Here is a 12,133-nt window from a genome sequence, read left to right on the forward strand (position 1 = left end):
GGTCTCACGCTAGGGTGTGTTGGGTGTCCTGACCCACGTTTAAGCTATCATGCCACAACATTTGGTGCTGTGGGTTTAGAAAATTCAAGATGGCGGAAAACCCACATGTGCGCCGAAATCCAGGAAAGCTGCGCAGTTTGTGCGCCCACCAAAATGGTTGCCTCACTTGCCACCCACCAGTGCGAGAATGAAAGGCCGGGTTGCCATGAGGGAAATGGGTTGCCAAAGGAAAAACAGTAGCGCCGGTTAGCTTCAAAGCGCTTTAAAACCACCATTGGACTACCCGCACAGTAGTCTGAAACCATTGGGAATGGCAATGCTGATTGCCAAATGCAACTTAGAATTGTGGGGAATTCATTTGTTAAATCCCAAAAATGGGTGCAGTACCAGTACTCACCACTATCCAAAAGCCGGCGTTTTAAAACCACCCTGTGTTTCTCTGAAGGCAGGCTCAAAATGCCTATTTTCAAACATTACAATATGTGCAAAATATTCACTGAACACCAGCAGACATTTGGCAGAATGGAGTTTTGTGTGCCTACAAAATCTGGGAAATGAAGAGCCCAGAACAATGCTTATAACAAAACTGGCTGAGCGATGGAGTCAGCAGTTTAAGTTGCACTGGATTTAAAGACACTAAAATCGAAAATGTTTAGATTAAATGAGTGACCTATGTTTGGTGTCACATGCCTTTGTAACTGTTGAAATGTCATAGTTTTGCACTTAGAATCAGCATTCTAGCTGCATGTGTAAAATTGCAAGTTAATTTAAAAAGCAACAAAAAACATGACAGTTAGCTGAAAGTCTGGCTTAAGGAATTTGATTTTGCTTGACAACTACCCCCATCAGGAGTGAAACTTGAGTCACAGCTGTGTTCCCAGGCCTAGCTGCCCTTTTGCTGCTCACACTAAGGATATGCCATCTATCTGATAATTGAATTACCTGTGCTCTACAGGAGCTCTGAACAAAGCCTGTCTTGACTCAGGCAAAGGTTTTATTACAGCGGTCATAAAAGTGGCTTACTCTTGGCAGAAACTGGGAGGGGGAGAAACTGGAGACAGAAGCTGGCTTGGCAGAACTGGATAAACCAGTATTTCTACCTTGTGCTGAGAGGAAACCACACCCCTTTGGAGCCAGAACATAACTTTAAAAAGATGGATCATTCATAGAGCGGACATGTGAACATTTTATAAATGATACCATAATTCTTGTGATTTTTCTGCCCACAGTTTAAGAGGTTTTTAGAACCGGTGGTATGTGCAGGGGGGTGTCAGCGGAAAAGTGGATATTACTCTAAATGTATGCATGTTAAAAATCTGAAACTTCATCAGTTAATGTCCATACTCCCTGCGCACATGTATGTAAAGTTGGGTCAATGTCAGAAATTGAAAAATCAGTTAAAAAGTCAATTATGTGCCATTTCTGAATGCAAGCTCTTAGAAACAACAGATTTGGACAGAGACATGGCTAAATTCAGCCACACCATGTATATGTAATTTCAAGCAACTGTGTAACTGTGAAATATGTCTTTTGTTATCAAATATAGAATGTGTGCAATCTGACAGAGGAGTGTCCTATCTGCAAGCCATAAAATGACATCACTCTGACACAACTTAGCTTCGCCAATCAAGTGAGGAATGGAAATTTGACCAATGACAAGTGAGAGGGGCAAGTTTAGTTATGACCAACATACCCACCCACTCTCAAAACACATAAAAGCAGACAGACAGGACAGATAGGGACTTTTCAAATCCATCTGCCGCTGGAAGCTCTGCCGGAAAAATCTATACTTTACCTCCATCAAACCTCCAGAGAGCCAAACTAGAGACTTCAATCTATCCAGAACTAGAGACCCAGACCAGAGAACCAGAGAGAGCTGACCCAGATCACTGTGAAGTGCAGAGACCAGAGGCGAGTTTAAAACCTGACCAGATCCATGGCGAGGCCCATTTCACTCAAGAATATAGTGTGAGTACATAGCAAAACTGTGCAGAACCAATCTCTTAGTTAAAATAATATAATTCAATCCTATTTTAATCTAAGTAGAACTGTCTCTTAACCGTCACCTGCCATTTGCAAAGCTGTCACTTGTCATTTTCTAGTTGCAAGCTGCACTTGTCATTTTGAGCTTTTAAAATTTCAAATCTGAAAAACGACCTTTATTTAATCGCTCATATCTCCGCGACCGTTTGTGCTAGAGACTTGCAGTAACTTTCATTTGAAAGCTTAGAATCTTAGCTTTGAATCGCACCAAGAACCACATTCCTATCCCTTATCGTTGTACCGCAATCGCGGAACACGCATTCGCGAATTTTGCCGCGATTTGCAAATTTCTCAACGTGTGAAACAGCAGTTTGCTTGCCTTCCATTTGCCAGAAATTCGTTTAACCTGCTAATCATTCCTGAATCATTGCAAGAGTGAGCCTGGACTAATATTAACTAGATACCACTCACCCTGAACCTCCTAAAGGGAATTAAAAGCATTTTTAGCATATTTTTTTAATTCATTGCCAGCACATATCAAAGCAATTTGGGCCTGTGTTTTCAAACTTCTGTAGTCTAAGCTTGCTGGGGTGAACTGAATCACATTTGATTGCATTTCTGAGAACTGTGTGTTTTCCTTCCATTTCCTTGCCTTGCATCAAGGGGGGGAGGGGATTGCCAGAGAAAAGTGATTACATTGTTTTGTTGAAATCATATTGAGTATTTCTATACTGCATTTCATTAATTCAACCTTGCATCCATTTGAACTCTATAAAGCATTTTGTACCACCTTCTTCTTTTGTTCCTATTTACCAGTGTGCTATCTCATCCATTTCATGTCAACTCATTAGTGATTATAAAGAAGTGTGTTAGTGCCAGATTCTCCGTTGTTAATCTTTATCATATCAGATTAAGTGTGCTATTCAATTATTAAATTATTATAAGGTGTGATATATACATCTATTGTTTAAATTATCAAATAAACCTTTTAACTTGCAAAACAGAACTACTTCTCGGCTCAGTGGGGTCAGGGGGATTCCAAGAGAGGGGTGTTATATAGGGGTAGTCATCCAGAACGCATGAACTGGACATAAAGATATATCAATAAGGGTTTTCATTCAGTATTATAGACTAGGCGTTGACTTCGCTGTAGTGTTGAATTGAATCCTCTTACAAATTGGGGGCTCGAGCCGAGACGTTGGGTTAGATTTACCACTTGTGCAGCTTAATACAGTGTGCTAACTGACGGGATACATACATCCGGTCGGATCACCACGCTGCATTACGCTGTGAAGCATTCCTCAAAAGGGACACTCCAAGAAAAGTTCTGTTCTGCAAAAATAAAACACTAACTGCTGTAAGTCAGGACAGAGACCAATCTCTAGAATGACGACCTTGGTAGATATGAAAATAGCCAGCGAGCACTTCTTACATAAACTATTTGTGAGAGGTGAATGGGTTGAGCAGGGCCAGGATGCCTGGTTGCAGGCCATCACGCGACAGGTCACTGAAACAGGGTCAGACTTATGGAGAGATCAGGGTCCATTACATGTGGCCCTGAGTGAACTATATATGGCTCCTAAAGCCAAAGAGGAACACAATAAGATCGCCAGGATAGCAGCATACCTGGACCTATATATGGGAGACATGCAGGATAGATGTGCTGAAAGCCAAAATCTGGCAAATAGGCAACAGATGGTGTTAGAGAAGGTCCAATCTGACCTGGTCTCTTCTGAGCAGAGGCTGCAGAGGAGCTAGGAGTCAGAAAATGACAGCAGACTGTACATCACTAAAATGAAGGAGGATATGGATGTGCTGCAAAAGGAAAAGTCAGAACAGGATACCAGATTTCTGGCCTTGCAGAAGGAACACCAAGAAGGTTTGGACTCCCTACTGCAAAGCCAGAAAAAGCTGGAGCAACAGCTAGACTTCAATAGGGCATGTGCTGAGCAGGTAGTCACCCTGCAAAGCCACCTAGATAGAGAGAAGGCAGAGAGCAATAAACTGATTTTGAAAGACCTGGATACCCAGACAGAGTTTGACCAGGAGCGCCAGAAAGCTGGTACCTTCCAAAGGCAGAGGGACGACCTGGCGGCACAAATGCAGGCTCTTAGTCAGGAAAGAGACGCCATAGGCCAGGAAGTCTGCCATTTAAAAAGGAAAATGGAAGAAAATCACCTGGCCCTCCAGGGGCTGGGTGACCTCCAAAAAGAAAACCAGAACTTGCTAGAGCACACCAGGAGGGTGGAAGAGGCTCTGGCAAGAAAGGAGCAGGCCAGTAGGGATGGGACTCAGGAGGTAAACCTCCTGCAGCAAAGACTGGCCCAGTTCTCCAGAACCAACCAGGAAGCACAGAGGGAAAATGAGGCCCTCTGTCAACACAATGATAGGCTCCAGCAACAGGTAGCGATGCAGGAGAAACTGATAGAGTCGAGTAAGGCCTTAACAGAGGAACTGAAAGCACAAATGCAGGCTCTTGCATTGCAACAGGGAGCAGGGGCGAATAGGGATGAGGTCCGCTGGGAAAGAGAGATTCCTGACCATAACCGCAGGAGCCCTAACACCAGGGGCCTTCATCTCCCCCAGTCCCTGGACTCTACCACCCCCATGTCCCCTGGCGCACATGAGCACAGGGCCACAGGGATGGCAGATTACTATCCAGCTAAGAGTATGGGGCTCATAGGCCAGTACCACTCAGGAATGGAGGGGTGGGCATCCGGGTATGGGCACCCAAGTACAGTACAGTTCAATGGGGAACCCCAGGAGAGTAGGCCCATTAAGGGCATCCTGAAAACCTCTGCCCAGTTAGGTCAGTGGAGGGGGTACCCATCAAATCCTGGCAGCAAGGAGGAATCTGAAGACTCCTCTGAACTGCGCAGGACACAGGAGACCAGGTCCCCACAGTCTGCCAGCCATTCCCAGGCTCGCAGAATCCGGGAAAACCTGGAAGAACAGACGGGAACCTCTGGGAGCAGTGCCTCTGAGTCCGAGGACGAATGGACAAGGGTTACCCGAACCAAAAAGGCCAATAAGGCAAAAAGGGCCTTGCTGAAGGACCCCTTAAAGCAGATTAAGGCGATCAGGAGCGTCATCACGCCTTACCATAAGAACGCTAAGTATTCTGTTTGGGAGCACTTAGAGTTGTTTGAACAAATGATGGAGACTTTCCATTTGAAGGACAGCCAAAGCTGTATTCAATATGTAAAGTGGACCTTCTCCCCGGAATACTCCAGTTTCTTTGCGGGGCTGGAGGACCAAAATCATTTAAGATGGTCCACCTATAAGGCGGCCATCTTGAAACATTTTTCTGTTCACAGAAATCCTCAAGAGGCTCGCAAGGCAGCCTACAATTTGCAATGTGGGGAGGATCAGGCCCCACAAGAATTTGTGCAGGAGTTAAAGCGTGCTTTGCGCAGACCACCAGAAGGGTGCGCACAGATAGCAGAGAATTTATAAATACGTTTTTCCATGCCTTGCCCAAATATATCATGACCCAGCTCGTGAGGGATTTTCACGAGAAAAGATCTTTAGACTGGGTCATTGAACAGGCTACCCAGATCTATGAGGTGCAGAAACCGATAGATAGCAAAAGTAATGCCCAGAAAAACCCCAAAGCCAACAGCACCCCTGCTGCTGTCAAGGTGGCAGAGGTAAAGGTCACCCCCATTTTGGATTTGGAGATGGGGGGGCCTAAAAACCTACCTGCACCTAATAATGCTAGGCCCAGGAGGTCCTCGGGTCAGTCACAGACAGGGAGCCAAGGAGGCAGCCCCACAAATGGGGTCCCTCGCTCTCCTGATTATGTAAGTCCCCGTTACAAGGGAAATCGACCCATCCTGGGTTATGTGTGGACTCCTCCAGCCCAAGGGGGGGGATCCAGCCAAGCACCTATCCCAGGGAACTTCCCTCCAAACTTCCCACAGGAGGGCAGAAATTCTCTAAACCCTGGGCAGAACTTTTTCCCCAGATATCCACCCGACTTTCAGCCCCAAAACCATCCATCCTTCTTTCGCCAATTCCCTGAGCCCAGACCACTGAATCCGGGAGAGGGGAGGCCAAGGGTGGAGGGGTACCCAAATCTTCCCAACCAGGGGTACTACCAGAGGAGGGACAGCTACCCTTCCCGGGATCAGCCCAGGGGAGAAAACAGGGCCCCGTATCAGCCTGAGCGGGTTTCCCAGTTAGAGCGCCAGGTTCAAAACATGGCGCGGGATATGGGTCACATACTGAGGGCTCAGCAGAACCCTCAGATCGGCATGCCGGCGCAGAACGTACCCAACTCTGGACCTGGTGCTCCAGAACAATGACGGGGGCAGCACCCCGATAACACACCGGTTCCCAGGGAGGAGGCACAAAGGGAAGGGGGGTGTAAAGCCTTGGAGGAAGCTTCCTTCCTCACTTGTAAACAGCCCCTGGAAACCCAGGAACCGGAAACAAAATCTCTTGCCCCTGAAAGTATGCTTCCTAAGGAGCAGAGGGGGGGTAGGAGAAACAAAAGACCCAAACAGACTCAGTTTGAGGAGGAGGTACAGATCTTCCAATTTGAGGGAGAGGGATCCTCAGAGGATCCTGAGAAAAGGATCTTCTCCTTCAGAGAGGGGGGAACTCCTCCCAAAGAAAAATGGGTCCCTAGGAATGCAAATCCAGACTGGGGAGATGTGGAGACTGAGCTACCGCCGCCCACCATCTCATCCCAGAACCAACAGCAAGAAAATCCCCGGGTTCAAACCCATACTGGGGACTGCCTCCAAAAAGGGGGGGGCGGCCCAGAACTGGAACCAGGGGAACCCACAATGGCTCTGATCTCCAGTTGCCAAATTTTTCTTTCAGATTCCCAAGACTCTCCACAGAATTCTGCCCAAATCTCTTCGCTAGCAATGTCCAAAACCAGAAAGTTAGCCCACCAGTTGTCCAAAAATGTACATTACCTGTGCCCCCTTGAGGAGAAGGAGGGAAGATATTATGCCCCGGTACAAGTACAGGGGCAGGGTACAATCTCGGCACTGGTGGACACTGGATCTCAAGCTACCCTTCTGTCCAGAAGGGCCTTTGACGAACTGAATGCAGGAAGGGGAGAGAATTACCAAATTCCTCTCACCTCTCTTCCGGGACAACTACAGAACTTTGACGGGAAGGAAATTCCCGTTGAGGGGACTGCAGACTTGGACATTAAAATTGGGCGACATAAGTTGAAACACCCGGTCATAGTTGTGACTCCAGAGGGCACCCCTTGTTTACTGGGGAATGACCTCCTGAGAAGGTTGTCACCCCTAATAGATTGCGTAAACAAGGTCCTCTGGACCCAGACTAGCCGACCAATAAAATTAAAGCAGAGTGTCAACCATGTTAGTTTAAACGGCACCTGCCACATGGTTGAACAAAACTCTGACCAAGTAGAATTCCACTTCCAGAATAACCAAATTCCAGACGTGACAGTAATAGCAGTAGGACAACAGACTGGTGATGGGGGGTCCTCTCTATTTCTGAAAATCAACCTTCCTTCCAGTTTAAGGTGGTATTCCACACTGGAAGGAAACACCCTGAAATTCTTTACTAATCCACAATCAGAAACTCCCACTCCTATAGTCCAGAAAGATGTGAAATCAGCTCAGAGCCTGGCTGATATTCAGCAGATTGGAGAGCAGTTGTTCATCCCTGTTCAGTTAAATGATGGGAAGGACTCTGTTCTCGCTCGAGTGTGTGTGAACAACGGTAAGAGCTTCATCAGCGAAGCCATGTTTCGCCAACTCCCAAAAGATCCAGCCATTCCCACCTTCAAACTGATAGACAAATGGGAAATGGACCTGGAAGCACCTAATTCCAAACATCTCCTGCCAAGCAGGTGTATGCTCAAAATCTCCATTGGCAACAAGAGCATAGTCCACAATTGTTGGGTCGTGCGAGACGTCCCTGCCGCCTTTTACTTAGGCAGTGACATTCTCAATCGCTTTGCCATTAGTTTGGACCTAATAAACTTCAAAGCTTGGTCCCGATTAGCGGATAGTCCCATGGGCTTTGATGATCCAGAAAAAGCATTTAGGTCAGCTCAATTGCTACCTTATGCAGTTGAAATTCAGATTAAAGAGGAAGTCACCATCCCAGAAAGGACCCGACAATTCTCCCTGGAAGTGAAAGTTAAAAGAGGACAATATTTGCAAAACCCTGATGCTTACATACATCTAAATGCTTCTCTCCAACAGCAAGGGTTGGGGGTAAACCCAACACCATTAGTCAACATAGAACATGACACCATTCCAATAGAGGTGGATAACAGCGACTTAAAGAGTATTACTCTAGCCGCAGGCACCATTATTGGAATGGCGGTTGATGACCGACATTTCTCCATTGATCTTAGAAATGAACTGTTAGGACCAATCCCCAAGGACTGTTTTGACAGTGACAGTGAGGACAATACAACACCAGACAGGATTTTTACCCGGCATGGGGGGAACTTCCTGGTGTACACTTCCTGCCCTTATGGTAAGGAAGATGTGACTTGTGAATTCAGGAGGGATGAGGTGATTTTCCAGGTTCATGAAGGCTGCCTTGCCCACCTGAAGCCTCCGGTCCAAATCAGCACTCTGACCAGGGACTTCTCCACCCAGCTGGAGGAGGCCGCGGAGATAGCCAAACCAGAAGTCTTTCCAGGCTTCAGGCAGATGGTGGAAGAGAGAGTCAACCTAGCTGATGCCTGTGTGACTCTGGAACAAAAGCAAAAGTTGAAACAAGTTTTCTTGGATTTCCAAGATCTCTTTGCGGTAGACTCATATGACTGTGGTCGCACTGACATCCACACAACAACAATCCCCACGGACCCTGGCATGACCCCAGTGTTTGTGAAGCAATATCGCTTGCCTCTCGCATCCATGGAGTCCCTTACTGAAATAATTAAGAACCTTGAGTCCCGGGGAATAATCCGTCCAGTTCACAGCACTTTCAATAATCCGGTGCTGGGAATATTGAAGCCGAACGGCCAGTGGAGACTCTGTGCTGACCTCAGGGAGCTCAACAAACGGGTCCATACTTCCCGATGGCCTCTGCCCTACATTGACCAAGGGCTGGCCCAGATTCAGGGGTCACAGGTATTCACTGCAATAGACCTGACCAATGGATACTGGACTGTGCCTGTCAGTAGGGAGGACCAATACAAACTGGCTTTTACCTTTGGGGGCCAGCAGTACACATGGACCCGGACTCCTTTCGGATACCTCAACTCCGGTAATGAGTTCAATATTTTCCTACATAAGGCCATGCCCGACCTGGGTGCGAGGGGTAACCTGGCTTATGTAGATGATGTCCTCATCAAAAGTTCATCTGTGGAGGAACACATAGCGGAGATCCGTTATGTTCTGACACAGTTGAGGGCCGCCGGAGCAAAACTTTCCTTTCAGAAAGCACAGTGGTGTAGAACCCGTGTTAATTTCTTGGGGCATGAGATTACTCCTCAGGGCCTCTGTCCCCAGGAAAAGAAAGTGGAAGCACTTCAGAAACTGAAAGACCCCACAACTCTGCGGGAACTAAGGAGCCTCCTTGGACTGACTAATTACAGCAGAAAGTTCATTGAGGGCTACGCAGAGATCACCAGACCCCTGATTCATCTCCTAAAGGGGGGGGTCAAGTGGGAATGGGGTCCAGAACAATCCGAGGCAGTAAGACAACTCAAGAGAAGCCTCTCACAAGCGCCTTGCCTAGCTTACCCTGTCAGAAACAAGGAGTTCTTCCTGGAGACAGGGTTCTCTAATACGTGCTTGACGGCAGTATTATACCAAAAGAATGACAAGGTCAATAAAGTAATCTCATATGCGAGCAAAACTTTATCCTCTGTGGAGGAGAAATTCAACGATTGTGAGAAGGCACTCCTGGCGACGGTGTGGGCATTGAAGAATTACCGCCCGTTTATCCAGGGGGAACACATCATAGTGGAGACTCCACACCAGCCTCTGCAATATCTCCAAAGTGACAGAATCCGGGCCGGAAATGTGAGTAATTCCCGAATTACTTCCTGGATTCTGTCAATGCAAGGCTTTCCTGTGGAGGTCAGATATGGCCAAAACAAGAAGAGTCCCCTCGCGCAAGGTCTGGCTGACTTGCATGATTGTGCCAGAGAAAACTGTCTCGAGGACGAAAGTCTAAAAATAAAGGACAACACGGAGGCATACCTTAATTCCCCACACAAAGTCTTTGAAGAGGACAAGTGTGAGGGAATGCCCACTGTCTATGTGGATGGATGCTCTTACCATGTTGACAACAACGGGGAGAAAGAACTGGTGGCTGGCGTAGGGAATGCATGGGTGAATGAGTCCCCAGAACCCTCCGCTGGATACAAAATTGGTGCCCGAAGTAGTCAGGTGGCAGAATTGATGGCTGTGCATCAGGCCATCCTCACTGCTGTCCAGCATCAACTCCGCGAACTGGTCATAATCACAGATTCGGATTATGTACGGAACGGGTTCGTGGAGCACCTGGTTAATTGGAAAACCAGAGGCATGTTATGTGCTAACAACAAACCCTTGAAACATGGGAAGTTGATCCAAAACATTGATGATCTGGTCACCTCGAATGGGATGACCATCTATTGGAAAAAGATTAAGGGTCATTCCAAAGTAGAGGGACCAGACAAAACTGGAAATGACTTAGCTGATCAGCTGGCCAAAACTGGGGCCATCCAAGGGGATCTAATTGAGATTGAGTCCCTGTTGGGGGAAATCCAGGTCACTGCTATCACTAGGTCCCAGAAAAATGCTCACAACGACCTTTCAATTGCACAATGGAGTAAGGAGACCCCTGATGCTGATTTGATTACAGCTCAGAAGGGGGATTCAATAATTGGTAAATTTGACCAGCACCTTGAGGACCCTGAGAACTTTCCCCTGACGGATACCGATTACATTGGGAAAGAGGACCTAAGAGTGTTGATGAAATGTCCAAAAATGTTCCGAATCCAAGACGGTTTGTTGGTAAGGAAATCCAAAGCTGGCCACGATCAGTGGGTGGTTCCTACCTCATTCCGAAGCCTGATGTTAAGTCACGCCCATGATGCGGCCACTGCCGGTCATAGGGGGTTTCACACAACACTGGAAATCTTAAGAGAGGTTGCATACTGGCCACACATGGGGCAGGACCTCGACCAATACTTGAAGGGTTGTCTTGTGTGTGCACAATTTCAGCCGACATCCCTCGCACACCGGGCGCCTTTACAAAAGAGGGGAATGACACTGCCATGGTCAGATTTACAAATCGACTTTGTAGGCCCTGTGATTCGCTCGGCTAGGGGGAATAAGTACATGTTGACTGTGACATGCTTGTTTACCAAGTGGGTGGAATTTCTCCCAGCCCCAAATTGCAAGGCAGAAACTGCCGCTGCCTTGATGATTAACCACATCTTTTCCCGTTTTGGTCTACCTCAAAGGATTGAGTCAGACAGAGGTAGCCACTTCACCAGTGAAGTAATGACAAAGATGTGGGAGATACTGGGGGTCAAGAGAAAGCTGCATATTGCTTATAGACCAGCTTCTTCTGGGGCAGTAGAGAGATATAACCGGACAATTGTGAGCATATTAAAGAAGTTTGTGGCAGATTCTGGGCCAAGTTGGGATATCCGATTACCTCTGGTCCTAATGGCCATCAGATCTACCCCTTCATCTGCAACCAAAATGTCACCATTTGAGTTGATGACTGGGCGCAAGATGGTGCTTCCCCAGCATTTGCTCTACAGGACCCAAGAGCAGACACTGATAAATGCCTCCACTATTCATGAGTATGTGGAGAATTTAAGGAAACACCTCCAACATGCTTTTGCTTACGCTCAGCGGAATCTAGAAAGATCGGCTGATAGCATGAAGACCCATTATGACCTGAAAACTTCCAGGAAGGAATATCAGGTGGGAGACCGGGTCTATCTATACAACTTCCAAAGGAACCAGGCCAAGCAGCGAAAATTTTTGCCTACATGGAAGGGACCATTCGAGATCACCGACAAGATCTCCCCTGTGGCCTACAAAATCCACATCCCCAAAGGTCCTTTGGCAGCGGGGGAAGACAAGTGGGTACACATAAACCAGTTGAAGTGTTGCCATCCCAGGCACGCTCTGCAACAACTGGAGGAATCCTCTGGAATCCTAGCGGGTACTGTCTCAGACTAATTCTGTTC

The sequence above is a fragment of the Ambystoma mexicanum genome, chromosome 9, assembly GCF_040938575.1.
Source record: "Ambystoma mexicanum isolate Mex_15411 chromosome 9, UKY_AmexF1_1, whole genome shotgun sequence".
NCBI classification, from domain to species: domain Eukaryota; kingdom Metazoa; phylum Chordata; class Amphibia; order Caudata; family Ambystomatidae; genus Ambystoma; species Ambystoma mexicanum.